Source organism: Natator depressus, chromosome 19, assembly GCF_965152275.1.
Source record: "Natator depressus isolate rNatDep1 chromosome 19, rNatDep2.hap1, whole genome shotgun sequence".
Lineage (NCBI taxonomy): Eukaryota > Metazoa > Chordata > Testudines > Cheloniidae > Natator > Natator depressus.
Genome location: NC_134252.1, coordinates 10,867,329 through 10,893,672, shown reverse-complemented (window position 1 = coordinate 10,893,672; position 26,344 = coordinate 10,867,329). Strand labels below are relative to the sequence as shown.

The 26,344-nt window shown below is 58.4% G+C and overlaps 1 protein-coding gene across 4 annotated transcripts in view; it reads left to right on the top strand.

Moving 5' to 3' along the window:
* AHDC1 (AT-hook DNA binding motif containing 1) overlaps positions 1-26,344 on the top strand; it is a 111,753-nt gene that overhangs the window by 7,000 nt on the left and 78,409 nt on the right. The window contains exon 2 of one of the 4 annotated variants that reach the window (XM_074934570.1): positions 9,501-9,695. The exons of the other annotated variants lie outside the window; for them this stretch is intronic. The gene's annotated coding sequence lies outside the window, so the exon portion shown is untranslated. The remainder of the gene's footprint in view (positions 1-9,500; positions 9,696-26,344) is intronic. 4 annotated transcript variants of the gene reach the window in all.

Here is a 26,344-nt window from a genome sequence, read left to right as displayed (position 1 = left end):
ACTTTCCTTGGGATGGGATGATACAAGGGACGCTCTTAGGGGAGTGTGGTGGATGAGCTGTAATGCACCTGGATTTTAGTCAAGCCTTTGATAGGGTCTCTCAAAATCTTACGGGGAAAGTTAAATCGTCTTGGCCTGGAGTGAGCACCTGTGGGGAGTGAAAAGTGGCTGAAGGATTGTGGTCAGGCAGGGATGATAAAAGGCAGCCCCTGGTCTAGTGTTTGGTGCCTAGCAGAGGCTGCTTTAGAACCAGTCTTGATGGTCCAGAAGACACTAAACTGGGAGGAGCCGGGAACTCCAAGACAGAAGGAAAATAACCCCTTGGGCTCTGGAGAGACCAGAAAATAACGAACAAAGATTTGGGTTTTGTTGAGGACATTCAAGTTGGATGGGACTTTGCTGCCAGAATGTAAAGCTATATTTAGGGAAAGTTATCGTCTTCTGATTTTGTTCCTTGTTTTCCAGCGTGGCTAGTAGAAACCCATGGGAAAACGAGCCGAACCAGATCTTGGATGAGAGGGGAGGAATGTGGGAAGGAGTAATGGCCAGGAGAAACCGAAATGTGACAGTGGGCAGCACGTTGAACAGGGAGTGGTTTGCATACTTGCATGGCCGTTATGATAACAAAGAAAGCCAGGGCAGCCTTGGGCCTGTGTGCTCTGAGACCTGGAACAGGGGAAGCTAGTGTCCTCCTTCCTCCCAGCACCACTCACCCCCTGCTTTGTGTGATGAGGGGCTGGGCTGTATTGACCGTCGGGGCCTGTTGGAAGGACCAGCAAGGGAGGCTGACTGGGATCTGGGGGAGGGTTTTATTTGTGCTGTGGTTTGGAGGGGTTTCCCTTGGGGAGCCCTTCTCTTACTTACCAATCCACCAACCCATTGGCACCTTTGTAACACTTCCTGCAGCTCCTGGCGTTTTGGATGCTTTTTAGAAGTGGCAGTAAGTCTATAGGTAGTTGGATTGTCCCAGCACCAGTGCCCTGGGAATGCTGTGCTCGGCTCTGGGCATTTTGTAACCAAGGGAGACCCGGGCACATTTGGAGAGGGTTGAGAGAAGAGCAGCAAAACAGATCCAGGGCTGCAGAGGCCAGCTGACATGGGGCTAAATAAGTATAGGTTGGCAAAGGGCTGGAGCGAATGGGGCTGGGGGCATATGCCAAGGCTGCAGGGAGATTAGTTTGCATGGGACTGGGAGAGGAAGGGAGGCAGAGGGAAAACTTCGGTTGTTGTCAGGGGAGGAAGCTTCCTGGCAATGGGAGCTCTGGGAGCGTGGCCTAGCGTCTCGGTCAGCGTGTCGCAGGCTCTGAGCCTGCTTTGGCCGGGGATGGGGAGCTGGGCACTGTTTTTAGGTACTTCTATGGCCCCTCTTACTATAATCCCTAAGTGCCTCCAGTCTTCCGTGTATTTGTCCTCACATGCCCCGGGAGGTCAGGCAACGCTGTTACCCATTGTGCAGAAGGGGAACTGAGGCACGGATGATAAAGTGTCTGGGGTAGGGGAGGTCTATGGCAGAGCAGGGAATTAATGCAGGGCTCCCAAGTCCCAGGCCCATGCCCTAATCCCTGGGTCTCCCTTCCTTGCACCAATAGGGGTTGCTACCCAGAGGTCTCTTCCATTTCTGATTGCTAGGGGTCCATACATGTTGTGCGTACTGGGGTGGGAGGGGAGACCCCAGGGATTTCTCCATGGCAAGGGAGGCTCCTGGTTCTGCAGCTGATGGAGGGGCGTTGGGCGCATACTGCAACATGACCCTGGCCTGCTCTGGCCCGGCATGGGCTTTCCCCAAAGCATCCTTGGTCAGTGTCTTGGACCATGTCCCACCATAACCAGGTCTTAGCTGGTTTCTCTGCAACGCCCCCACCCCCGGTGCCGGCTTCCCCAGCAGCCCCCACTCACATGGCATGTTCTCCCGGGTGTTCCCAACATGCGCACCAAGTCCGCTGGCTTCCGCCAACCACGGGGTGTTAACGGGATGTTGTGGTGTCTCTCCCCGCAACCCACCCCCCAGCACAGCCATCCCTGAGAAGCTGCATCCTGGGAGGGCTGGGGGTGAGCATGATGAGAACTCTGGGCCGGTGGGGGACCCATTCAGGATGGGGGGACCCCCCTATGTGGGAGACCCTGGGGTATGCAAACAAGGGAAGCAGTGAGGATGGGGGTGGGCCTGCCATGCCCAGGGGAGCTGGTGGGGAAGAGAAAGGCAGGATGGCAACAAGGAAGCACCCATATCCCCCCCACTTCCCCTGGGGGCTGGGGTGAACCCCCTTGGGGAGGGCTGGGGGGAAGAGGCCTGGGCTGACCTGTGACCGAAGGGGGATGTCGAGCGTCTAGGGTGAGGTGTGGTGCCAGGACCTCAGGCGGCGGGCAGGGGTCTGCAGGTGCAGAGCAGGGAGTGCCGCTGGAGCTGGTGAGGGTCTCGTGGGTGCTGTGCAGGAGGGGCGAAATGGAGGGGCCGAGCTCTGTGTGACAGGGTGGTGATGGCCGCCCCCCCACCCTCCAATGTGCTAGCGAAGGCCGAGGCCCAGTCCAGCTGCTCATGTTGGCTATTGATGCGTCCCAGCTGTCTGCTGGCCCCTGGGCGCAGCTGGGCAGCTCTGAGGTGCTGGGTAGTGGGTGTGGAGAGCAAGAAGAGGACAGGGCAAGGAAAGAGACTGGGGGGCGGGGGTCTGCTGTTTGGCTGCCAGGCGGGCGTGTGTGCGGGGTCCAGATGGGGCCAGCTCCCTGTGAGCCAAGCTGCCATCTCGCCCCTGGGCTCGGGGTGGGGGCAGAATGGAGGAGGGTATGGGGCGCGGTGCCTGGGTTGGTTCCTTTTGCCTGGTGAAGGCCTGGCTAGCCCGGAGCTGTCGCCTGGCTGATCAAAGGTGAATTCCTGAGCCGAAGCCCCAGGAGCTGTAATCCTCAGGCTGCAGCCTCCTGCTTTCCTGTCTCCCTCCCTCACCCCTCCCCACAAGCCAAAGGAGCCCGGGTGGAGGTGCCTTCCTCCCTCCCTTCCCCCCCCCCCCCCAATCCAGGGGGCTCCTCACCCCAGGCAGTGTCCATGTCAGCGGTTTGTAAGGAGATGAAAACAATCCACAAAACTTGTTTTTGGGCCTGGCATTCTTCCTCCTTCCCTCCACACCCCCTACACCCGCCCCGTTTTCTCCCTCCCCCTTCCCACCTCTGCTTCTCTCAGATGCTTCAAAGGCAGGGATGCCCTGAAGGCAGCAGAAGCACCTAGCAAGCACACACTAAATATTTGAACATGGATGGGCAGGCTGAAATTTTGCCTGTGTCCCTCCCTGACCGCTCCCCCCAGCTCCCCATGACCCCTTCTCCTCCCAGGACGATGGGGCAGGAGGGACAGACATAAGAACGGCCTTACTGGGTCAGACCAAAAGTCCATCTAGCCCAGTATCCTGTCTTCCAACAGTGGCCAATGCCAGGTGCCACAGGGGGAATGAACAGAACAGGGAATTGTCAAGTGATCCATCCCCTGTCGCCCATTCCCAACTCCTGGCAAACAGAGGCTAGGGACACCATCCCTGTCCATCCTGGCTAATAGCCACTGATGGACCTAGCCTCCGTGAATTTATCTAGTTCTTTTTTGAACCCTGTTATAGTCTTGGCCTTCACAACATCCTCTGGCAAGGAGTTCCACAGGTTGACTGTGTGTTGTGTGAAATTCTTTCCCCTCTCTACCCCCCTGGCCATCCCCATGTTCAGGAGAGGGGCTGTGAAGGTCTTTGCTCTCTGCCAGGCAGAAAAACACCAACTTGCACCCCCCCCCCCCCCCCCCGGCAAGCGGCAGTCCTCTTTGCTAGCGGGGAATCTTAGCTACCTACGGAGAGCCCAGAAAATCAGTGGGCATCTCTTTGACACAGAGCGCTCTAACTGCAGCCCCTGGCACACAGACGCATGCTCTAGGAGCCGCAGTACCTGCCTACGAGCTAGCACCCCAGTGCACGCTAGTATCCCATCGCTGACACTAGGGTGCCCCCAGCACACACTCACCCAACACACATTTACACTCCCCCAAGCCAAGAGGCACTGTCCCCTATCACATATATGTACACCCCTGAAATGTTCTGATACACACACATCCCCCCCCCAGCACAGGCCTGCAGCTCCTCACCAGACACAGGCAAACATCTGCTTTCAGAGCCGTCTCCCGTTTCCCTCCCCCCCGGCTTCCCCCTCCCCCAGGCTGAGAAGCACCCTCCAGCCCAGCCCCAAACCCTGCAGGGGCTCCTGACTCCCCTCCCCTCCCCAGCATTCCATGGGAGTGAAACACAAGTGCTGGCAGGGGCCGTCTCTCTCTCTGGCCTGCTCTCTGATTCCTGAACAAAGCCTCCCCTAGTTCTCCTGGGAGCCAGGGCTGAAACAGGAGAGGCGGCTTCTGCTGCCGCTGGCCTGGAATGGCTAATGATTGTTCCTCAGTCCCACCTCGGCTTTGCACTGGGAGAGCCAGAGCCCGGGGTGGCGGCTGGTGCTGGGGGCACTGGGGAGGAGAGGAAAGGGCTGCAGGGGTCTGTAGCTCGTCCAGGCTGGTCTGGTTAGTTCTAGTTGGACCCTGCAGGGTTTACCAGCACACTCCCCTCCACACTCCCACCCTCCAGGCCTTCCCCAGGGGGCATGCGGTGCTGAAGGGTGTTCTTGCCTCTGCTCTGGGGGGTTCCCTGTGCTGTCATAGGGCTACCGTGACTGCCCAGCTGCGATCCTTCCCTGGGGACGTCTGGGAGAGGAAGTTGAGATGCAACAACTGGAGTGTAAATGCTGGGCCAGTTCTTCTCTCCCTGCCCTCAGGTGGATTGCAGATCAGCAAATCCGGATTCCTTCCAGTGTGGCCGAGAGCAGAACCTGATCACTGCTGTCCCTGCATCTCAGCAAAATGCCAGGCCCCCAGTGGTGCTCCCAGCATTACAGGAATCTCTTGGAGAAAACTTAGAAATCAGTCACCCTGGTGGATCTGGGGCGGAGGGGAAGCCACAGTCATGGATTGTGCTAAATTCTGGGGTCCCCCAGCAGGTCCCCTTCACTTACCTAACACTGATCATCTGGGGAGCTCACTGCACTTTGCACAAGCCTCACAACTGCTGCATTGCGAGGTGGGTCAGTACCATTATCCCCGTTCTAGAGATGGGGAAACTGTGGCCCGGAGAGGGGCTGTGACTTGACCAAAGCCATGCTAGAAGGGGCTTTGTCAGAGCCAAGATTAGAATCCAGGAATACCTGGCTCCTAGTCCTGTGTGCAGACCATGCCATGCCTTGCTCAGTGCCATGATGGTGGTATTCAGGTGGGCACATGTGAGCCTGTTCACTTTCTAGGTATGTACAGGAGGCCAGATGCAGCCCTGGTATAAGGGGCTCTGGGTTATTGACTTCCGTGGAGTCACAGGTCTGAATTTGGCTGCGGGGTGCCGCTCAGAGGCAATTCTCCAACACCAGGCTTGCTTCCCGAAGTCCAACTCCTTGCAGCAGAACGAGGCTTCCCCTCCCCATCCGCCTCTGGTGAAGCAAGCCCCCGTCGGAGCGCAGTCCCCGACAGCGAAGGTTATTTTAATGGATGCATTACTTTAAACGAACCCTTTGCCATCTGTTCCACCCCCTAATTACGAATGCAAAAAAAGCCCATCTCACAGCCAGCGCAGGAGAAAGTAAAGATATAAGTGATTTAAATGCACATAGCTGCAGCTCTGCAAGCAGCTGGGATGGGCTGACTTCCCACTCCTTCCTTTCGTCTCCTGGGCAAGTGGCAGGGGGCAGGGGGCAGGCCCTCTCGTGCCCCACGCTGAGGGTATTTCTTCTTGTAATGGGAGGGGTGGCTTTGCTGGAGAGTGGGCTCTGGCTCTCAGGAGGAGGCAGCAAGTGGGCACCTTGTTCCCCTCCCCCGCAGGTCAGCTTTGCCCCAGGGCTAAATTTCTCAGCTCCTAGGATTCTGAGCCTTCAAAGTGCAAGGAAACGTTTTCTGCCTTCTTTTGCTCCAGTGCATTGTGGGAATGCCAGCGGGGTGGGGGGAGTGTGCGAGAGAAGGAGAGAGACACACAGCTGCATGCCGTTTCAGACAAACCCTGGTTCTAATCAGCTCTAAGCCGTGCCACCATTGATACGTTCAAGGCAGCTATCCGGTCAGGATGTTGCTTATTGGACGTTTATGCCGCGGTCATGCCTCGAGGCCAGGCAGGTTGGGACCCAGGGCGCTAGGCACTGTACAAAGATCTGGTAAATGATGGTGCCTGCCCCATAGAGCTTAGGGGGTGAGACTAGGTGACTTGCCCAAGGTCACAGAGGAAGTCGGTGGTGGAGCAGGGACTTGAATCCAGGTCTCCTGAGTCATAGGTCAGTGTGCTAACCACTAGCCCATCCAGCCTACTAGTAGCCCCATGCTATTATGGCGTATATGGCACCACACGTGCACAATGGTGCCTCACAGGCCAACGGCAGAGACGAGACCCTCGGTCCAGGGAGCTTCCAATCTAAGCTAGAGGAAAGGTTCAGTTAAACAACTGATCACCCCAGGAAGAGAAGCGAGGCTTGGCTAGGGGGCTAAGAGGGTTCAAGTCCACAAAGAGCAACTTGTGAGAGGTAATGTCTCAGAGAGAGTGTCAGCTGTTCCCAGGGCAGCGGGTCATACGCTGTGGCCTGGTTTCGCATATTTCGTGTCCGTCAAGGTTTCTCACAGCCCGATCGTGCAAGATTGCCCGGCGCCCTCCGCTCCCACACTTGGCACCATTGGCCCCAGGATTTTGTAACTTTAACAAGAAAGCTAATGTGAATGCCCATGTCTGATGGGTGGCTATTGAAAGGGTTGGCAGGGGGGCTTTGTCACCGTCACCTCCCTGTAAGAGCAGCTGCACAGCTCTTCGGTGCCTTGCTACAAGATTCGGAGGGGGAGCTGCTGGAGTCACACGTGGGGTTATGGGACAGCGAGAATAGAGAGTGCCAAGAGACCCATTCTGCACCATGGGGGTAGGGGTATGTGCGTTAGACTGCGCTGGTGGGGCAGAGACCACACGGCTGCAGAGTCATTGCCAGGGTGTTCTTGGGGGACCAAATTCTGCACTCGTTCACACCAGTGTAAATTGGTTTTTTTCAGAGCAGTTACTCTGGATTTACACCGAGAGCAGAACCTGGCTGGTAGTTTCCAATGTCATCGTTGCAACTGGCTCTGTTGTATATTACGCATGTGGTGGGGAAAGACTATTAAAAACTGTAGGGCAAGATTTTCTAAAGTGCCTAGTGATTTTGGGGGTCCAACTTGGGCACCTTAAAGGTGCCTGATTCTCAGAGGCAGGGTTGCTCGGTGCTTTCTGAAAATCAGGCCTCTGTAAGGTGGCACCAGAATCACTTTGACAAGGGAGCTGAGCAAAACTCCTCGCGGTCCTCCTCCGTCTCGCAGAGCAGGAGAGCCTGAATCAAATGTAATGGGACCATTTCTGAAAGGGTGACTTTATTTTACCCTCCTGTGGGCTGCCTGTTAGAGCCGCCCCTGCTCCATTTAACTCCATCGGTTTGACCAGCCAGGTCAGCCGATATGCCTGAAAATCCAATGCCACACAGAAGATCGGGGTATGTTTCTCCTAAGTGGTGCTGCAGGTGTGTGTGCATTTGTGGATCTTGTGTGCTCAGAGAGGTTCTCTGGCCCTCAGCAGTGCCCAGCTCTTGTGACACTTTCTATTTTTTCTTAAAGCCCCAGCTCCCAGAGTCATGTGATTACAGGAGACTCTTGGCTTCCATTTTGAAGGAAAAAAAGTGTGTTTCTCTCTCCCTCCCCCCGTGTGGTTGCAGAGAAGCTGGAAAACACAATCCCTAAAGGGTTAAATACCAGAAAGCAAATAAAAGGCCCAAAATGTGTATTTTAAAAAATCTCATTATTTTTAAGCCAATCTCATGCTTGTGGGGGTCCTGACTTGAAATTTTTGATCACTTGTGGATGATGATTCTGTCTCCTGTGCGTGCGGAGGGCCATGTTTCTCTCTGGACACAAACATGTGCTCTTGCTGACGAAACTGGCAGCTCCCTCACGCTGGTGTGGTGCCCTCGGGTCGCTATAGACCACCAAGGGATGAATTCTGCCAGCCCCGCTGCACTGTGTGTATTATCCCCCTCTTACAGACAGGGAGCTGAGGCAGAGAGGGGAGAAGTGACTTGCCTCAGCTCACTCAGAGAGACTGGGGCAGAGAAGGGCGTTGGACGCAGGTCACCAAACTCTTAGCCCTGTGCCTGACTCCAGCAGATCCAGCCTTCCTCCCTGGGAAAGGCCAGGGGAGCCTGGGGTGGGCTGACGATGAGGGCATGGGTGCCGTAGGGAGAATGTCACAGGGTCTGCAGCCAGCTCGCTCCTCCTGCCCTAGAGAGGGGAGGCAGGGGGGTGAGGGGCTGCTCCGACCCTTTTTGCTGTCCCTGGGGGGGGGGGTCTGCCAGTGAGTTCAAGGGGTGGGGGGGGTCTGCCAGTGAGTTCAGGCCCAGCCCGTTCTACCCCCCACCCCCAGTCTTTTCTGTCTTCCTGGGTGCTCCAGTCTGTCCGCGTTCAGCTGCAGCAGATGTGCCAGCACCTCAGAAAGAGGGAATTAAGTTGGGCTGGAGGAATTTTAAAGCTTGCTGCGGCCCTAAGGGTCTTAGACACCCCTGTGGAGACGGGCAGTCATGCAGAATTAATCCTAGTGGCAGCCCAGCTCCGCTTCAGCCCGTGCAGATCTTCGGGAGAACAAGAGGGGAGCGGGGCGGGGCGGGGGAGCTCTCGATGTGGCTGTGGAAATTAATAATAAAAAATCCAAGCTCTAACCCGGCCTTCCCCGGTCTCGAAGGTGGGGCTGGTGGGGAAAGGAGGAGGTGAGGAATTCTGCCAGGGCTTAAGGAAGCCTTGTCGGAGACCGCAAACGGACCCCCGCTGCTCCAGCAAACAGCAAGCGTGGGCTTCGGGGGGGGGCAGGGGGGGTTCTGCTCTCATGGCCCTGGCTTTGCACGGGTGTGCCCGAGTGTGTGTGTGTGTGTCTCCACCAGGGAAAGCGTGCCCTGATGTCTTCCCCCACCTGTCCCCGGGGTGGGAAACCTCGCAGCCCTGCCCTGGATAGCTTAGGGTGCCTGTGGGGGAGCCGGGAAAGCCTGGGCCCCCTCCACATGCTGGAGCTCGGTGACCCCACGCCACGTGACCGGGAAGAGCCCCCCGATGAGGGATGATCTCATGGAGCGGCGGGCCCTGGATCATGTGGCTGGCGGAAGGGGCTGCGGGCGGGGGAGAGGTGCCTGATCGTCCTTCCCCGCCCCCGAAGGTGGGGCCCCTCCTGAGCGGGCAGAGCGTGGGGAATGCCCCCCACCGGCCCAGCCGCCCGTGCTCGCCCTGCCACGGGCGGGGGGGGAGGAGAAGGGGCAAGACTTCAGCGGACCAATGGGAAAATTCCCCAACCCCCTCCCCCACGTGCAGCCCCCCGGAATTGGGGCCGTGCCCAGCGGGGTTGTGGCACTCTCGAGTGCTCTGCAGCTGTTGCCTAGCCCGCTGCTCCCGTGTTTTATAAATAATGCAGCACAGAGGCGTGTTGGCAGAGAGCGGTGCAGACAGTCGGATCGAAGGAGCCTTCAGCACAGAGCGAGCGAGAGAGGGAGGGAGGCTCGTGCAACTTGAACCTTGTGATCGCTGAAGGGAGCCGGGCTTCAGCTGGCTGGTGGATTCACCTGCCCTCTGCTCAGCCGCGCGGGAACGGCCGCAGGGGCCCCGCTGGGTAGGTCTGCGCCAGCTGCCCGGGGAGCTGCGGAAGGGAGCTAGGCCTCAGGGGAGCTGCTTCCCTGTGTTTTGGGAGGGGGTGCACGGGCCTCACGGCCACGCTGGGGCGAGGGGAGGTCGCTGTGGTCCAGTGATGCCGAGGGATGGGGACTTGGCCAAAGACGCTGAATGGCAGAGATGGGGGTAGGAGCCAGGCACACTGACTCCCAGTTGTGGGTCCTGACATCCAGAATCCAGGTGCCTTGACTCCCAGCTCCCAGTGCGACCCCCAGTCCTCTCCTAGAGCCGGGAAGAGAACCCAGGAGTCCGGACACCGAGCTCCGTGCTCTCGCCACTAGACCCCACTCCCTGCCCTAGGGGAAGGAGGTGTGCTTTTTCCGAGTGACTGCCAGTCGTGGGTCCTGAAGTCCAGAATCCAGGTGTCTTGACTCCCAGCACGACCCCCAGTCCTCTCCTAGAGCCGGCAAGAGAACCCAGGAGTCCGGACACCGAGCTCCCCTCTCTCGCCACTAGACCCCACTCCCTGCCTTAGGGGAAGGAGGTGTGCGTTTTTTGAGGGTAAAGGTGTTTGTGCGAGTGAGCGAGCGGCAAGGAGCCCGCCGATCAGACTGTTCTGGGTGCACCCCGCAGAGTCTCCAAGGTGACACCCACACATCACGGGGGCCATTGCGCCCGCCTTGCGTGGCTTAGTCGCCCCGATGGTGCAGCATGGCTTGCAAGGTTACCATAGCAACCTGCCGTTGCTAAACTAACCTGAGTAAACATTAACGAGGCAGCCAAGAGCCCCGCATGGGTCGGGGTTGGAGGTTGGGGATGCTTAGCAGGGGGTGGCAGAGGGAGCTGCTGGGGCAGGAGGCGGAGTGGGCCGTGGGTGGCACTCAGCCTTTGTGTAGGTCACTGCGGGGGCGGCTTGGTGCTTGGACCCTGCAGGGATTAGGGCAAGGGGGTCCCAAGCCTGCCCGATGTCCATGGTTCTGCTTGTCTTCCCCACGCTCATCTCCCCTCCTCCTGTCACCAGCAGCTTGTGGCGCAGCCAGCAGAAAAGCCAGGCTCCCAGGGAGGAGCTAGCGACTGACTAGAAAACAGGCTTGTGGAAGTATTTTTTTCCTCTTTAATTTAATTTCCGGCTGCGGTTGGAAAGATGTGTAGGGAGGAGCGTGGTCTATGGGCCAGAGCAAGGGGCTGGGAGTCAGGACTCCTGGGTTCTCGCCCAGGCTTTGCGTGGGAATGTGGGCCAATGGTTAGAGCAGGCGTCGCTGGGAGTCAGGATTCCTGGGATCTTTTCCAAACGCTGGGCGGGGGTGTGGTCGAAGTGCGGGAATAGGAGCTGTGGCTCCTGGCTGCTGTTCCCAGCTCTGGGGGGAGAATTTATAGCAAGGGACTCGGAGCCAGGACTCCTGGGTTCTGTTCAGGTTTTTCTGCTGCCTGGCCTGGTGACCCTGGGCATGTCACTTCCCCTCTCTGTGACTCGATTCCTTCTATAAAAAGGGGGTGAGGACACTTCGAAAACCTTCATGGCTCAAAAATCTCTTTCTGCTCCATTAATCTAGCTGGCCTGTTTGCTGTATGTTGAGTTAAAAGGCCTTAGCCCAATGGGCAAGTGGTTCCAGGGACAGGGCATGGGGTTCCTTGCTGTGGAAGGTTCCCTCCCAGCTAACAGAAAGCCATGGGGCTACCTGTGTGGAGCCAGTGAGCAGAAGATGGTGCGTCAGCAAGAAGGCCAGTGTCCCAGTCCAGCTCCCTCAGGAGCAGCCGGGGCGCTGGGAGTTCCTGGAGAGCCCTACGCAGCCAGGGCCTCCAGCGTTTACCTTGGGAAGGAGCAGAAAGAGCCAGGCTCTTGTCCTGGGGGTGAGGATCCTGCGTGGAGCCAGGAAGTTGCACTGCAGAGGGCGGGGATTTTTTTTTCCAGCTCCAGGCTGCCTGCAGGGGTTGTTGGTCTTGTTTGATGGGGGGAAGGCGGCTTTGGGGGTGACGGGCAGATATGTGGTGCTTCGAAGGGAGTGGGCTGCGGCGGGCAGGCTGGAGGGGAAGGCCTTCAAGCTGATGCATAGCGGCTGAGTCCTGCCCGGGTATTAACACTCCTGTCAAAGTGCTTCAAAGAACTGAGCCTCCCAGCCCCCTGGGCACGTAGCCATGTGTCTCCACTTTACAGATGGGGAAACTGAGGCACGGGGCATTGAACTGACTTGGCCAAGGTTACACAGGGAGTCGGTGGCACAGCAAGATTAGACCGCGGCTTCCCGGATGCTCGTTGTGGGCCTGGACCACAAAACTGGCCTGTGTCGCATAGGATGTAAGTCAGGACAGAGTTTGGTCTCCATGTGACATGGGTCTGGCCCCAAGCGCTAGGAGCTGCAGTCAGCGTCTGAAGTCAGTGATGCAATTGACAGCAGTGGCATGACTGAAATCAGAGTCTGACTCTGGCCTCCCGGCCCCTCAGCTATCAGCGAGGCACTGCCCTGGGTGCAGGTGCATTTCTGCTGCAGGGACAAACCAGGATTCTTACCTTTCCTTCTCTATGGGTCGGGATGAGTCACAGTGGTCTGGGGCCAGGTTCCCCGCCCTTCAGCCTGGGAGCTCCCCTGCAGCCTGGGCTCCAGCAAGTGAAGATGTTCCCTGTGGCCTCGAGCACACCTGTATTTTCTTGGGATGTGTGGATGGCCGCAGCCCCTGCCCTGCCCCCTCGGGCATAGTGGGGGGCAGGAGCTGGGAAAGGCGAGAGGAGGTGGGAATGCTCAGCTTGCAGGAGCTGCTTTGGGGGAGACCCCCCTGTGTGTGGGGGGAGCGGGGGCTGGAAGGATGGCTCCGTGCACAAGCTGCAGCCACTCCCCTACCCCGGTTAGGCTGGGCCCAGGTGCGCAGCTGCTGAGGTCACACCTGCGCGCCCCCCCCCCCCCCGCATCTCATAGCAGGGCTCTTGCTCCCTGCTCCCCTGGGGTGTCCACCCCATGTTCCCTACTGTGTCCCCCCCACGTGGGAGGCTAAGCAGCACTTCATCCCTGTGCCCCACTGACTCGGAGACAGCTGGCGGCGGGCAGGGGCCACTGGCGGCTGTGGGTGGTGGCCTGGCTCATGGCACAGGGCCGAGGTGCAGGGAGCGTTCCGGGGGCGTGTGCATGCATTTGTGGTGAGGTTAGGGCGTTTCTCGGCAGCCGCTGCCTTGCCTCCCCCACCTCCCTGCAGTTGCCACGATGAGTCAACTGCCCGGGTCCCTCCCTTTCCTGGTGGCTTCTCTCTTGCTTTGTGGGGTACAGTGACCCCCATAGAGCCAAGCACCAGGATTTGCTTGTTTCTCTGTCTGTTTCTCTCCCCTGGCCATGCTGGCTGCTGCGCCGCCCGGTGAAATTGGCGATGATTGGCTCCTGGCAGTCCGGCATCAGTCACGGAGAAGGCCCCGTGCCCCCTCATTTGTGGCTCAGGGCTTCAGGACAGTGACGGAGCTCATTAAAGTCGGAGGTGCAGGTGCCCTAGGTACCTTGCTCATCCCAGAGGGCTGTTAATGAGCGGCCGTTAACGAGCAGCTCGGCACTGCACTGCTCACTCCTGAGTCTGAGTGAGGGAAGAGGCTTGATTTGAAAGCAGGACTTGCAGGGCTGTGTCTGAAATTGCAGAACTGCCTTTCGGTGGGAGGTGGGAGCAGCACAGCTGTGGCTGGGTTGGACAGGAAGGGGTTAATGATGGGGCAGTGGTGGCTGGGGACAGACTTCTCCTCCCTTGCCCTGGGTCTCAAAGGTCCCCCCGGTATTTATTTCTTTGGTTTGGGCCTGACATTTATTTCTTCTTTTCAGTGCGGAGGCTTTCAGGTTCTTTTCTTTGCTACCTGCTACCCGCTGAGTATTTGTGCAACAAAGCTTTGCTTGTGATTGCACAGCTGCCTTTGTGCAAAAGTGCTTCCGCGGGGGATCCGGGTGTTGCACGGCTGCCATTGTGCCTCAATGCTGGAGGGGGCGTGTTGCACAGCTGCCCCTGGGCCATAGTGCTTCGGTGTCGCAGGCGCGTGGTCGCACGGCCTTTGTGTCGTGGCACCCCCACCCCCTTGTGCGCTGCTGTTCCTTTCTCTGCATCAGCCCCCTTGGCGTGGCTGCCCCTCGGCTGACTCTGTGGCAGTGCCCTCCCCCTTCCGCCGACGGCTGCGATTGCTGTCGTCCTGGGAGGTTGCTATGGTCCTAGTGGTTAAATGCTGATTGCACTTGCAGGCCTTCTGGCCCAGTTGTCTAACAGCCTGAAACCTGCAGGAAGATTGAGTGGAGACTCCCTGCCAGCAGCTCGCCTGCAGCCTGCTGATTTCCTCTCTCACACACACTCTGCACTCGCACCTGATTAGGCTCAGGAGCCTCTTTCCTTTTGCCTGCATCACTGCAAAATAAATCCGCCTCTCCTTTTCCCTCCCTCCCCTGGGCCAAACTGTCGGCCCTACAGGCGCCTCCCTCTGCAGCTACCGGCTGGGTCTGGCGTGCCCCGGCCGGGGAGGTGTGTGCAGCCTGGCACGGGGAAAGGATCTGAGTTCTAATGCCAGCTCTGCCACTGACTCCCCATGTGTCCTTGGGCAAGTGACGTCCCTTCTCAGTGCCTCGGTTTCCCCAAGTGCTCTTATCCCTGTTTTTACAGATGGGAAACTGAGGCACAGAGGGACCAAGTGATGTGCCCACAATCCCCCAGGGAGCCTGTGGCAGAGCTGGGCTTCAGCCTGATCCCGAGCGTCTACACTGCAATTAGACAGGCCCGTAGTCCAAGTCAGCTGGCACGGGCCAGCCACAGGTGTCGATTACAGTGTGGACACGCCCGCAGCGTACTCAGCACCCACAGCTCCAGCTGAAGCCGATGGGAGCTGCAGGTACTCAGTGCTTCTGCAGACCAGGCCCTGGGCATCTCAGGTTGAATATCTGAAAATGCAGGCTCACAAAATTAGGGGCTACTTCTGAAAAAGTTTGGCTGTAAACTCCGTGCCTCGGTTTCCCCATCTATGGAAGGGGAATGAATAACCCCTTCTGGGGTTGGGGGGGATAATGGCTTCATTAGTGTTCGGGGAAGGCAGCTGAATGCTATTGTGGCGCTCGCTGGCTGGGGGTGGGAACGCGCGGTGAGGTGAGGATGGACACATAAAACAGGCTCACTGCCTGCCCCACTCGGCTCCCCACACCCAGCTCCATCTGCACCCTGCATGTAAAACCTGGCCATAGCGTTCCGGTCCTTATGAGCCCGACTGCCTGTCTACGGCCCACTGGGGCCGAGAGGCGAGGAGGGTTCGAGTTAAGGGGATAGTCGCTAATATCCCTTCCCCCGCCTGCACGCTTCCTTTCTCCGTCTCCCCCTCCAGCTGTCTCTCTCTCCCATCAGGTGCCCTCCAGCGTTGAAGCTCTGGCCTGAGCTGAAGGATATTTCACCCCCTTCCCCTCCCCCCCCCCGCCACCCCGCTGGCCACTTCAGCCGCCTCTTGTATGGTCTCTGTGGATGAGGCCCATGTTAGGACAACCATGTGCCCTGGTCTAAGTAGAGTCCCTGGAGCGGGTGAGTCTCCCTTGTGCTTTCGTCCTCTCTGCCCGGTCGGCTATTGGAAGCGGGCCACATAGCCGGGCTCTCCTGTACGCCACCCCACTCTGGCAGTGGTGTAGCCCACCCTCGAGCCCATCATCCAGGTCCCACGTCACGTGCACATGGCCCCGGCGCCGGCTTCTAGGGGCCTCCCCGAGGTCCGGCCCAGGTGAAATTGGCACATTGGCAGCTGACCTAGCAGGTACGGGAGACCAAAGGGCAGCGAGGTCAGCTGAGCTTGCACAGCAGGGGAGTGGGGGCGAGAATTTGGTGCTCGTGGAAGTAAAGGACTCAAGCAGGGGACCAGGGAAAGGAGCAGTGCAAGCATTCTCTGTGTTAGCCAGCCTCACCCCCTGCTATGCCAGTCCCGGGCCTGTTGCTGCCCATGCTGCCAGCTGCACTGGGCTTGTAATCTGAGCAAGAGCCTACTGGTTGGTAGCTGGAGACCTCCTGGCTCTCTTGCTTTGGAGCGGGGCAGTCTGTGCGCCTCATAGGGGGCAGCCGGGAACCCCCCACATCTTCCAGGTGGCGTGAGGCACAGTCCAGCCCTCTTGTGGCGCTCTTCAGGGGCGGTTTGGTTGGCTGCCCGGGGCATGCATGGCTGGCATCTGTGAGAAGTTGGGGTGAGTTTAGCAGAGTGGGGCGAGGGTTGGGGGGCACTTAGCTGGCGAGAGCAGGCAGTGGGGATGGAGGAGAGAAGGAGTCATAAGGGGGAATTCTGCCCTGGCCCCATCCTGCTCGGTCTGGATTTGGAACTTATTCTAGCAGCCACTTCCTGGCGGGGTGGAAAGGGGTGTGGAGGGGCAGGGAGCTGAGGAAGGGGCGTGTTACCTGTGGCGGGGGTGGGGAGCTGGAATAATGGGGCCATGGCTCCGTTAATGAGCTTTGAGTTATGTATGCAGCTCGTGCTTTATTCCTGTCCCCGGGTGGCCATATCCTCCCCTTCAATCCAGCCAGGGTTGTCTTCTGGCCGGGGCAGGTGGTGAGGTCGAGGTCGCAGCTGGGCTCTGGGGCTGGGGCCCATCTCTGGGTGGCAGAAACCACAGGGCACCTTCTGCTCTGTGTGCGTGCGTGCGCTGGGAGAGGGACCCTGGTGTCCGGGTGCCAGAGAAGGATCTATCAGCTGAGGCTGAGCGTGGAATGGCTGCCAGGTTGGCCCCCGCCATCACAGCACGTCTGGGGCCTACCTAGCCCTGGGGAAGCAGGTGTCCCTGCCGTTGGGTCCTCTGGCCTGTGTCCCCTACGGGGGAGTCTCTTGCACACCCTGCCCCAGGGGGGCCAGCCCTTCGCTGGAGGAGGGGGTGCCCATCAGCACCCCTCCCCGCCAGTGAGGAGACAGGCTGCCCAGCCCAGCCCAGCAGGCAGGCTGCCGCCAGCAGCAATCAGCTGGCCTCTCCTCTGCCACCTGCTACTCTGCCTCTGACTCACTGCTTGCATCCGGTGTGTGGTCCTGGGGAAGGGGGTGGGATTCTGCCTCGGCTGGCACTGGCTGGCCCCATCGCTTCCTGGCCGAGGGGAGTTACTCGCCTCCAGGCGGTTCCAGTCTGAGGCAAGGGTGGATCCTGGGCAGGTGGGGCAGTTCTGGGCCCTTGCCAGCCACTGGATGCGAGTCCCTGGGCCTGCAGCGAGCTCGCAGCCTCAGTGCTGGGCGAGGGCTTGGTCTGTGGTTCGGCGGTCACCATCAGAGCCAGTAACAGGTCATCAGTGTGCAGACAGACAGACACGGAGGAGGCCGTCAGCGGGGAGCTCTGGCCTGCAGGGAGCCTCAGGCAGCCAAGTGGGTTGTGAGCGAGGGCTGCAGACTCTGGCTGGTGTGGGGCAAAGGGAACAACCGCAGCAGAACAAACCCCCTGCTCGGGGCCTCTCGTGGCCATAGACGTTTGCTCTCGGGGGAGTCAGGACACCGGGGTTCGATCCCCAGCCCCGCCCCAGGTGTGTTCAGTGACGTGCCCAGTCACACGATACTCTCGGCCCCAGACACCAGCCTCCATCCTGTCCCGCTCAAGCCAATGGCCACTCCCATCAGCTCAGGGGCAGCAGGGATGGGTATTCCAGTCCTCATGGCCCCCGTAAGGCAGGGGCTGGCGTCCCCATGTTGTGGCTGGGGAGGCAGCCGGAGAGGGGAGATAACATGTCTGCGGTGATGCAGTGAATTAGTGTCTGGGCTGGGATCAGAGCCGGCGCCTCATGGTGCCGAGGCAATTATGAAATACACAGTTAATGACATAGTTAGTGGCCATGATCCTGCAATGTGGGCTGCTAGTTCGGATGCCAGTCCCAGTGACATCCGTGTACGTGCTAGCTCTGCTATGCTCTGTGCAGTCTTATCCTGCAGCCCCGGCCGTGACCGCCTGCCCTTTCCTTCTCCGGCAGAGCCCTGACCCCCTGTCTGTGAGGCATGGGGCTGTGACGTCGTTTAGCTCGCCCTCGGAGCTGCTGTAGTGAATGGAGGGCGGATGGATCCTGAGCTAACCAGGGTGGGCGTTTGGCAGAAGGGGGTCTCTCCTCCTGTGAGCGTCCTAGAGGAATGACGGGGATGGGCCATGGGTCGCTCCCAGCCAGGCCCTGCTGGTGTATTGGGGCTCCAGGACTCCTCGCCTGCTCTCCCCACAGGTGTACCAGGGTGATTTCCCCCTGGCTGGGCCATGGGGCAGAGCTCCCTGCACATCATTAGTGAGTCAGGAGCACTGAGGGGAGAGGAACCCAGTGGAGCTGGACTTCCCCCCGGGAGGGCTGATGGGCGCGAGGGGGAGGAAGGGCTGCAGACCTGCAGCTGCAGGCGGCTCATGCTTGGCTGCAGATGGAATGGCCCCAGGTGTTGCAGGGAATGCGGGCAGCTCTCTGGGAAGCTGGAGGGGGCTGGGTGGGGGCTGGGCAGGAGGATTTAGCCTCATAAATCAGAGATTCGTTCCCCCCCCACCCTACATTTCATCTCTCGCCAAACCTGCTTTTCCTGCAGGCCTTGTGCAGGGCCCGTGTCCCTGATCATCCCCAGAGTGCACAGACTGTAACAGTGCAGCCCCACTCCCCTGCAGCAGGGGGTGGGGTATCTTGGGGGGGGGGTCTCCAAAAAATTTGTCCTCTAGAATATTTCCCCCTCTGCCCCTTGCCTCTCCTGCTGCCTCACCCTTCTCTCTACCCCTTCCCCTCCCATGCCCCCCACCTCTTCCCGCCCCATCACTTCCTCACTCCCCAGCCTGCCAGTGGGCTCTGAGCTGACCTGGATTCTGCAGCCCAGGGCACATGTGTGAGATCGGCCCTGCACAGCCCATAGACCTCAGCCCACCCAGGCCCGGTTGTACCAGGGGCATTAGACTGCTGACGCCAGGTGGGGAGACTTCTTCTAAGTGGTGTTTTGATTCTCTGGTATCCCGGTTAAGGGGCCGGGGGCTTATAGTGTCTGTGCCCTTTGGAACAAGGACTGTGTTCCAGCGCCTACCACAGAGGGGGCCTGACCCAGGCCAGGGGCTCGTAGGCGCTATCACAGTGTGACTAATAACCAGGGGACAAGGGGGGGTTGTCCCCAAGGTCTCCTTTGGGTGAAAACAGGATGGTGGTTGCTTAGTAGCTCAGCTGCTCCTCCTGCAGAGTCCCCCAGCTGAAGTCCTAATCCACTGTGACACCGCGACCATCTCCGCGGCGGCTAATTGTGGTGTCCCCAGCCGAGGATTATGGTTTAAAGTGGGGAATAAGCAGCGGGTGCAGATGAGCTCCTAAGCAACAAAGCTCCTGTTTTCATGCAAGCGACTTTTATTATTAATATAATTAAAAGCCAACGGGAGGGAAAACGTGCCTCTGCTGAGCGTTCCCTGCAGGGTTGGCTGGGCAGGGACAGTGCTGCAAAGCTTTCCACCTGTCAGTGGGTGCGTAAGATCCAGCCTGCATTTTAGGGCACCCCACCAGCCGAGGAGCAGAACCCAGGAGTCCTGACTCCCTGTCCTCTGTTCTGACCATTCGACCGCGCTCCCTCCCCGTCTGGGAATAGAACCCAGGAGTCCTATCTCTACACACTTGCCCTTTCCTTCCCAGCTCCATCTGACGCATGCTTATCCAGCACCTTCCATTGGAGGGTCTCAAAATACTTCACAAACATCATAGAATCATAGAAGATTAGTGTTGTAAGAGACCTCAGGAGGTCATCTAGTCCAACCCCCTGCTCAAAGCAGGACCAACACCAACTAAATCATCCCAGCCAGGGCTTTGTCAAGCCTGACCTTAAAAATATCTAAGGAAGGAGATTCCACCACCTCCCTAGGTAACCCATTCCAGTGCTTCACCACCCTCCTAGTGAAATAGTGTTTCCTAATAGCCAACCTAGACCTCCCCCTCTGCAACTTGAGACCATTGCTCCTTGTTCTGTCATTTGTCACCACTGAGAACAACCGAGCTCCATCCTCTTTGGAACCCCCCTTCAGGTACTTGAAGGCTGCTATCAAATCCCCCCTCACTCTTCTCTTATGAAGACTAAATAACCCCAGATCAATAAACATCCCCAGGTCAGGTCCCTCCCCGTCCTCTCTGAGGTGGGTTCTGTGGTGCTGTCCCCATTTCACAGGAGGGGGAGCTGAGACGTGAAGAGGGGAAAGTGACTTGCTCACGGTTACACAGTGAGTCTGTGGCAGGAGGAGAAGCCAGGAGCCTTGACTCCCAGCCCCTCCCTGCTCTTACCACTTCTGCCTCCCAGCTTTCCTCCCAAGGCCAGGAAGAGAACCCAGGAGTCCTGGCTGCCAGCCCCCTGCTCTAACCACAAGACACACTTCCCCCCCAGTACTGTAATGCAGGCAGGTCTGTCTCTGGGGTAATCTATGTGCTGAGCGAATCTAAACTCAGCCCCTATGAAAGGGGCTTTGTATACTCAGGGTAGAAGCAGGCCTGGCTCCTCCCCGGACCGTCTCTTGGTCCTGTCCTGCTTCCCCAGGCTACGCCTTTGCATCAAGGCCACCATTTATTGCTTCCTGCTCGGGAAGGTGACACAGTCAGCAGCTGTGGTTTAGCTCAGATCTGTCTGGCCACGTTTCCACAGCTGAGTGATAAGCACAAGCTCCTTGCGAGAGCCTGAGCCGCCGGGCCCAGCACAGGCCGGCCTCTGGAGATGATTCTCTTTCAGAGCCACGGCCCTCAGGTTTGCCCTGTTCTCTGCACTAGACAGGTGAAAATGGAGCTCGGAGCATCGAAACCGCGGCATGCTTGGCATGTTTTCTTTAAACAGAACTGAAGTGGGCTTAGGGCTGGGCGGAAGCCAACCTGGAGGCTGGAATGATCCACAGAGCATCAAAAGGAGAGCAATTTGCAATGCCTACCTGCCCATGCTGGATGTGAACTGGTCACCTAGAGGTGAAAGGCTCCATGTTTCATTGTCAATCCCCTAGAGCTGAGCCAACCACCCCCATCCTGCGTGTGGCCCGCTCTAGCTCAGGAGGCCTCCCAGGCTGACTATGAGGCTGTTATGGCTGGCCACCTGCGGGGCCTTCTGCTGCACTCAGGAACTGCTCTCCTGTAGCCCACGCAGCAGGTCTCCCCCACAAGCTGAACCGTGATTCGCCTGGCAAACCCCATGGCTGCAGTAAGATCAACCTCCTGTTTTTTTAAGCCCTCCAAAGCCCCTTCAGTCCAGTCCCGTGTATGGGCGTTTCTGGCTCCACTGCCCAGAGGGGAGCAAAACCACAGTGGCTGTGCCGGAATACCCGGGCTATTTATGTCCCACCTTCGAGTTTGTCAAAGCGTCCTTCCGCCGAGCAGCGGGACAGAGCAGTGCCGGCAAACGGCAGCTCCTTCTAAGCGGGTGCTTCTGCCGGTGCCCCGGTGCGTTTGGTTTCTCTGCATGGAATTTAGGGAGAATCGGCCCTTCGGGGCGCATGCGGGATTCTTTGGGAGCTGCATGAAGGCAGCCTCTTGGCCGGAGGAAGCCTGCTGCTGGCAGAGGGATGTGCTGATGTGCTGGGACACAGGAGACCTGCGTTCAACTCTCACCTTGGTGGTCTGCGGTGTCACCCATGTGCCTCAGTTTCCCCTCCCACTCTGTCTGGTTAGATTGTGGAACTCCTTGCCTGAGGAGGTTGTGAAGGCTAGGACTATAACAGGGTTTAAAAGAGAACTAGATAAATTCATGGAGGTTAAGTCCATTAATGGCTATTAGCCAGGATGGGTAAGGAATGGTGTCCCTAGCCTCTGTTTGTCAGAGGGTGGAGATGGATGGCAGGAGAGAGATCACTCTATCATTACCTGTTAGGTTCACTCCCTCTGGGGCACCTGGCATTGGCCACTGTTGGCAGACAGGATACTGGGCTGGATGGTCCTTTGGTCTGACCCAGTATGGCCGTTCTTGTGTTCTTATTGTGAGCTCTTTGGGACCGGGGCCGTCCCTCGCTACTTGTCTGTGCAGTGGGGCCCCGATCCCAGCTGGGCACTGCTGTCCCGCACCTGCTAACTAAGGGTGATGCTGAGCCCCCGGGTCTATGCTGATTGCCTGCCCCAGGTGCCCGCGCTGGCCTTGCTGAGGCTGCCCAGGAAAGAGAGAGAGAATTTAGTGTCTGGGGCTTGGCTCTTGGAGGAAAGTGGCTTTGGGGAAGGGCTGGGTGTGCATCCCACGTTCCAAAGCAGGGGGGGCCCAGCCTGCTGCCCACCTCACCAGCCAGACAGGTAAGGGGCCAGAAAAACAGGAGAGAAGCCTCAAATCTCTGGAGCTCCCTTGTCTTCCCATGTGCACTACCTTCGTGCCTTCTTGTGTGCAGCCCCATGGCACGTCCCTGCGCTCAGCTGCAAGGCCCCGATCCCGGCCACGTTCAGGTCCCTCCTAAAGACCCGCTTTGGCCATTCTGCTTGGTGACAGGTATAGAAATTACCTGTGGTTCCCCTTCTCCTAACGCCTGTGGATTGGTCCTTAGACTTTACCGTCCACCCATCCCTTTGTCAGTGTTTGGAAAGTGCCTGGCAAGCAGCGGGCGCTGCCAGAAATAATGATACACAGTGGACCAAGTTCTTGCTCACCTTAAATATTCTCTTTCAAAGTTAAAGTTTGGGGGAGGCGTGGTCACGGGAGAAAGGCAAGTGGGCTTCAGTGCTCTGGGTCACTCGGTTCCCTGGGCTGGAGCCTCTTGCTGAGCCATGTGGTACCTGCACTTAGTATGCCCACATTTTGAATAGTGCATGCAGATATGGTCGCCCCATCCCAAAAAAGATACACCTCTACCCCGCTATAACGCGACCCGATATAACATGAATTTGGATAGAACGCGGTAAAGCAGCACTCCGGGAGGGGCGGGGCTGTGTGCTCCGGTGGATCAAAGCAAGTTTGATATAATGCGGTTTCACCTATAACGCTGTAAGATTTTTTGGCTCCCGAGGACAGCGTTATTATCGGGGTAGAGGTGTATATTGGAATTGGAAAAGGTTCAGAAAAGGGCAACAAAAATGATTAGGGGTCTGGAACAGCTTCCATATGAGGAGAGATTAAGACTGGGACTTTTCAGCTTGGAAAAGAGACGACTAAGGGGGGGGATATGATAGAGGTCTATAAAATCATTACTGGTGTGGAGAAAGTAAATAAGGAAGTGTTATTCACTCCTTCTCATAACAAAGAACTAGGGGTCACCAAATGAAATGAATAGGCAGCAGGTTTAAAACAAACAGAAGGAAGTATTTCTTCACACAACGCACAGTCAACTTGTGGAACTCTTTGCCAGAGGATGTTGTGAAGGCCAAGACCATAAGGGGGTTCAAAAAAGAACTAGATACGTTCCTGGAGGCTAGGTCCATCAATGGCTATTAGCCAGGATGGGCAGGGAGGGTGTCCCGAGCCTGTGTTTGCCAGAATCTGGGAATGGGTGACAGGAGATGGATCACTTGATGATTCCCTGTTCTGTTCATTCCCTCTGGGGCACCTGGCACTGGCCATTGTCAGAAGACTGAATACTGGACTAGATGGACCTCTGGTCTGACCCAGTCTGGCTGTTCTTAGGTTCTTATGAATGCTGGGGGATCATAGGGTGGCCACTGCCAGCAGGTTCTCCTAGACCTGCCCACTGCAGGGTGTCTTGCACCTTCCTCTGAGTTCGCTTCTGTCAGCCACTGAGCAAAGTGTCTCTCTGCTCTGATGCTGTCTGGCAAGTCCTGGGATGCTAGGGGTGGACGTGGGAGACACGCCAGTCTGAAAGGTGAGTTTGTGTGCAGAGGTGAGGCTCTGCTTTATCCTGGCATCAACATGGGGTTGATGTCCCCCCTTAAAGCTGCCCTGCCCCTGAAATGGGAACCCAACCATTATGTCCCTGGCCTTTGCTGGGCTTTGAAGTCCTGCCAGTAGCACTCTGCAGATCTGCCTCATTAACAGGCAGCAAATTAACACAACCCCCTTGTTCAGTCCCCTCGCTCGCTTGCCCGCCCTCTTGTTCCCTGGCTCAGGACCGGTGAGAATGTGGAAGGAGGGTTTGGGGCAAGCCGCGGGACAAGCACCCCCTCCCACCCTCCGGTCCCTGTAAGCTCTGGCTCTCTGTATTGTCCTGTACCATCGTGCTAAGTCCCTGGCCTGATGGTTTATTCTCCTCAATTCTGGCGTGTGGTGCCAGGGCTGCTCTCTCTCTGGACAGGAAGACGAATGAATTCCATTACGGGATCGTGATTTTATTCCACGTGTCAGGGAGTCTGAGATTAACTTGCTCACCAGTCTGTGACAAACCCAGACACACACACACGCACACACGCACAAACACAGAGGTGTTTGCACGTCTGCTGCAGGTGGGGCTGGAGCGGTGCACTGGATCCCTCCCCTCCCAGCAGGGCCTGCAGGCAGACGTCCTTCTGTTCTGCAGCCCCTCATGCAGCAGGAGCAAATGCCCCTGCCTTTGCACAGAGGCCTTGCAGCATGCGCCTTTCCTGGGCTGCCCCCCACTCCTTTCTAACCCATTGGGCAGCAGCCTGAGGGTGCTGGGGGGAACCTAGGGCGAGCTACAGGACGGGAACCTATGGACCGGACAGAGCTCCTCGGGGACTGGTTCGGGTTCATTTGCAGTGGGGGGGAATGGCGTACTGCTATTCTCGCTTTCTCGGCTTGGTCTCCAAAGCAGCTGTCGTCCGGGTGTCTCCGAGCGCGTCAGCCTGCCCGGGCGGGCGCTGAGCTCCCAGCAGGGGTCTGGTGGTTAAAAAAGAAGCGGGGAAACGGCCCTGTGCTCAACTCCATATTCCCCAAGTGAGAAGTGTATGGCTGGCTCCCCGGGTGGGCACCGCCCCACCCCGCCCCAGTGCAGAGGGGCTGCAGACCAGGCCTGTGTGCCTCAAAATAGGCCTTAAGCCGCTCGTAAGCGGTGCCTGGCCTTCCTGCAGGCCCCCTGCGCGTGGGTAGCGTCACCTCCAGTGGCTTTCAGGGTGGGGCCGTGAAGTGTCTTTGCCCTGGGGAGGGAAGGCCTGGTGGCCCGGGGTGCGTCATTAGAGCTGGCGGAGGGGGTGTCCCTGGCAGTGGGCCTCCGTCAGTCCCGTAGCCCTGGGTGTAATCGCTGGCTCCGTGTCACTGTTGCTAGGAGAGTAGGTCCCAGGCTGCCCTGCGCAGAGTGGCCTGTCGGCCGCGTGTAGGGAAACAGGAAAGGCTCCTTGGCCCCCTCTCTGGGCCCTGGCCCCGGCAGGCTGCTCGCAGGCGGGGGGGAGGGCCGCGGGGGACGGCAGGAGGGGCTGAGTTAGCACAGCTGCCTGGAGGGCTGGAGCGACAAGCCGTTCAAGGCTGGAATGGCGGAGTGTGACTCCCGAGTACCTGGCTAAATGGCAGCCAGTTGTCGGGGCCGGGGGGGGCTGTGTGTGCCACATGGCTGCAGTGCCAGGGAGAGCTCAGCACGGCCCGGCACAGCACACGCGCACACACACGCGCGCGCACAGGCTGGCTAGTTGCAGTTGACCTTCCCAATGCAGCTGGCGTCCTCCTTTCCTCGTCCGCCCCTCCCTGCGCTGATATGGGTGCAGGCAGCTGGCTATGTTTGCTGGAGGCTTTTGCATTCCAGTTCTTGGGTCACTCGCCTTCTAGACCTCTCCAGGGAGCGAGGCTGCTGGGAGCTGGAGCAAACAACTGGAGGGCTCGGTGGGGGACAGACCCCAGCGTGGGGGGGGGTGCTCCCGACTGCATGGCCTCACTCCTCTTGCTGCCCCCCTCCCCCTGACTCTCCTTGGGGTGAAGGATTGTGAATGTTGCATGTGAATTCCTGTAAAAAATGGGATAAGAGTTCGCTTCCTTGTCTGCATGGCCCTGAGCGTCTGCAAGGGGTGGGCAGGTATTTCAAGCACCAAGGCAAGTTGGCTCCCATCCCCGGGGGGGGCGGCTACGGTTCCCTTTGGAACCCCCCACCGTACGGGCACATTTTTGCCTCTTGGAGCAATTCCTGGGGCGGGCGCCTGCGAGATCCCAGGGTCCAGGAAGCAGGATACTCCAGTTATGTGCAGGGGAAGCCGGGGGCGCAGTATTTCCTGGGCATTGCCTATAGCATGGCAGGGGGCCCGCTAGGTATGTCATGGTAGCCTGGGAGGTACCCCCGCCTGGTGGCTGGAGGCGGAGCGAAGCCAAGGGGGGGGTGAATGGGGGTTTCACAGGACACAGTGGCAGGTGGCCATCGGGGTGCGGGTGAGGCCTGTTCTGGAAAGGAGGAGGAAGTCGGCCCGGTCCCTGCTTGGTGGGTCCCCCAGTTCTGAGCAGGCTGAGCTGCCCGGCTCATCCGCCTTGTTCCTGGGCTTGCCCAGCAGCAGCCTGGTTAATGTGTAGTGGAATGCACTGTGGAATTCTCCCTGGGAAGATTAAGGGTCTGTGTGGAGCCACAACAGTGCAACATGATTCAATGCTGAAGGGAGCAGGGGAGGGGTAAGTGTGGGGCAGGGAGGAAGCAGAGGGTCAGTGGGGGGCTGAGCTCTCCCAGGGAGCCCGGCTGCATGGGGGAAGGTCAGGTCTGGCCAGATGCAGCCCCTCCGCCCTCCCTCCAGCACTTTGCACATTAATGCAAATGCACAGGCCTGAGTGGTTCATTAGCAGCGTGTGGAATGGAATAATGCATCCGCATCCCATTAGCCTAATGAAAAAAGGGAACGGGCACCTGGAACAAAGCTGCCGACTCTTGGCTTGTGTCCTGGAGCTGGCGGTGCTGGGGCCCC